The 3514-nt window shown below is 29.5% G+C and overlaps 1 long non-coding RNA gene across 1 annotated transcript; it reads left to right on the forward strand.

Annotated features, from left to right (window-relative positions):
- The first annotated feature begins 1391 nt into the window (after positions 1-1391).
- On the forward strand, positions 1392-2178 carry LOC137823025 (uncharacterized). Its single transcript, XR_011083047.1, has 2 exons — positions 1392-1631; positions 1697-2178. It is a non-coding gene; the product is annotated as an uncharacterized lncRNA (long non-coding RNA).
- Positions 2179-3514: the final 1336 nt, after the last annotated feature.

Below are 3514 nucleotides of genomic sequence, written 5' to 3' on the forward strand. Positions count from 1 at the left end.
TGTTTTTGTAAAAATTATAATTTTATATAGAAAATACAAATATAAACTAAGAACAGAAAATAAGAACCAAAGAAACCTCAAGGAAATGCAATTAGCCTAGAAAAATATGTGAAAATTGAGAGTTTTCACTCTTATCTTTATATTTCTTATTATAGGTGTAGAATCTTCCTTGACTTATCAACCATTTGTGGTTGTTGCATCTTTTGATCTTTTCTACATTTTTTTAATTGTTCGATGGAAATTGTCATGAACAAGCAATTCTCCTTTATCCTCGATTATACATTCATCAATGTGTGTGCACAAGCAATGCCATTGATCTAACGTTGTAGTGCATTTATTATATTTTGTTTTTCAAATGAATAAGTTAATGCACTATGTTTGCTAACTATGTTAGGAATGTCTCCGAAGAAGATCTATAAAAAATTTCACAACAAGTTTCCATGTTTAAAATCTCCTAAAGTCAAAGCATATCAAAAGGCATGTCGTGAAGAAAAGGACCAATGTTGCACTTTCCTCCCTATTGCATCTATTATCTTTTGTATGAAGATGTGACAACATCTAAAAAAAGGCATAAAATGCACTAATATAGGGAGATAAGCACCATTAGTTGTCAAAGAAAGAGTCCTGAAATTATCAACACTAAATGTTTGGTATAAAGCATTTAATGTACCTCATTATTCATCGAGACATACTAAGGAAAAAGAAAAAAAAAGAAGAAATGTCTAGAAATGTTGAGACAATGACTAGTTTTTATGTCCATAGTATAAAGAAGAAAAATAAGAAGAAATGAATGAGATAAATGAGCCAAAAAAGAAAAAAAAATTGTTTACACATCTTAGAGTCTACTCCAACTTTCTTTCTTTTATAAAACACTTTCTAAACAATGTATACATACATCACTACAAGAAATCTTAGATTTACATACTGATTATTACATACGAATTTGTATTCGTATATAAATTAAACGTTACATACGAATTCAATTCAATATGTAAATACACATTACATACGAATTTTTCTGTATGTAAACCAAAACTGATTACATACGGACATAACCCGTATGTAATTTTGGCGCCATAAAACGGGAAAAATTACATACGGATTTTATCCATATATAATGTATTACATATTTAATTAAAAAAATAGTTACATACGGATTTTATCTGTATATAAGGTTTTACATATTTAATTACAAATATTGAAATATTTACATAAAGATTATATCCATATATAATATGTTACATACGGATTCTATAAAGCAAAAAAATTACATACGAATTTTATCCGTATGTAACGAATTATATATTTAATTAAAAAAATATAGTTACATATGGATTTTTCCGTAAGTAAGTTATTATATATTTAATTAAAAAAATAGAAATTGAGAAAAAAAAAGCATTAAAATCACATGTTAATAATATCAAAAACTTCATCGGAAATACTTCATCTCTCACCGGTGCCCCAAATTCATCGTGCTCTCTGAACCCTAAACTCTCTCTCTCTCCCCCCTAATCGTGGCCCCAAATTTCTGACGTCGTTGGTGGAGCTTGGAAGACGTTGTTGGTCAAGCTTGGAAGTCGTCGGTGGTGGAGCTTGGAAGACGTCGCTGGTGGAGCTTGGAAGACCTACTGGTAAGTAAATTCCCAAAAGCTCCATCTTTTAAGAGTGAAATTTTGACAAACCCTAATTTACGAAGGGGGCGAGTTCGAATCCAAAATCTTAAAGGTGGAGGCATACGAAGGTTGTTTTCGTGAGGAGGTAGAGCCTTCAGGAGTAGAACTGAAACCTTAAAGGTGAGTTTCGTCAATCTGGGCATGGAAAATGTAGAGTACAATGGCCATTTTTTTTTCTTTTGATATTTATTTTTTATCTAGGTCAGATAGTGTGGTGTTTGGAGAAACGCTTGCAGTGTGAATCTAATAGTTGCGTTTAGGTTAGTTTTTTGTTGATTGTGTCTATGATTGTTAATGTTCCTGTCTTTAAGATATATTGGAAAAGGTTTTTTATTTGGTTTTCGATTAGGTTTTATTTATTGAAATGAGAAATATATGTTTGGATTAAAGTTTAAATAAGTATATTTTGTGATAGCTAAACCCAATAAGGTCCAAAATAATTTTATGTACACGTGCTTATAGATATATATATAGGGAGGTGAATATAATATTTGTTATTATTGTGTATATTTGTTATTATTACCTGTCAATATTTGTTTTGTTGCATGTTTGTTGCACATGGATAATTGTTATTAATCCTAAGAAGATAGGAAGGTGCATTGGTAACAGAAAGTGGGCCTGCAATTAGCACTTGAAGATCATTGGTGCCCGGGACAGATAGTTTTCTGTTAGAGATAAAAGTTTAATGTGATTATTTTCAGTTGAGATTTGCTTATCTCCAGTGAGAGTTGTTGCATGTGCGGTGATAAAAGGAGATTGAGTCTCCAGGTAAAGGTACGATGTTTATTGCACGCGTTTCTAAACTGTTAGTTTTGGTGAGCCCTAGCTGACTTGATCATCAGAGTGTAAACAATAGGTAGGGTGTGTCTGATTCCAAAAGAGGTAGATCCAGGAGGAGACGTTCAACCTAGTCAACCAGCGGGAGAGTCAACCGGCAAGAACAAAAATAATAATTAAAATATTTTATCCATGAAAAAAAAAATTAAATTACCTCATAAAAACATTTCAAAAATAAAAGAATTTGAATTAAAAGCAATTTAAATTCTTGAAAATTTTTGAAGTTACATAGAGGTGATATGTGTATTTTTTTTCTTAATTTTATTAATTAAAAATAAATCTTATAGATTGGTAGGATCACATAGAAACGAAATAAATGCTCTTTATATCCTTTTAAAAGTCGAGGTTTTCTTTTATAAAATAATAATCCTTTCAAACGTTTATTTTATGAGATTCCTTTGCATTCCAGAATGATTTGGGGTTAGCACGTGAAAAAAATGTCTATGTGAAAATTCGAATTTAATAGGAAAAAAAAACGAATCTTCATTTTTTTTAATAAAGATTTTGTCTTGACTTTAAACATTATTAGAGGACAGAACCTAACTTGCGTACCTTAAAAAAACAGGGAGGGCCCACATATTGCACCCAAAAAGTATTAAATTTAAATAATTTTTAATAAAATCAAAGGCCTCATGTTAAAATCTTGATACAAAACACGTTAAAATAGAAAAACAAATATATTATTATCATACCAAGGTACAACTCAATTGAATCCCTGTTTTTTTAAGAAGTATAACTCAATTAATTGAATAAAGAATATAAGATATTATAAACTTTAACTTTTGTAGATGAAAAATATGTAAAAATTTTAACGTATCCTTTCTTCTTTATCCTTTGAACTACAAATTAATTTTAATTTTTTTTATGTAGAATCCGCAAATACTTTTGTACATATTATTATTTTCTAAAAGTTAAATATTTAAAGTAATTACAAAATAAACAAAAAGATTCAGTTCCCTTTGCAAGTTTCTAGATCGACTATGCTGGTATCTATTATGAAAGTG

This window comes from Phaseolus vulgaris, chromosome 9 (assembly GCF_000499845.2).
Source record: "Phaseolus vulgaris cultivar G19833 chromosome 9, P. vulgaris v2.0, whole genome shotgun sequence".
NCBI lineage: Eukaryota > Viridiplantae > Streptophyta > Magnoliopsida > Fabales > Fabaceae > Phaseolus > Phaseolus vulgaris.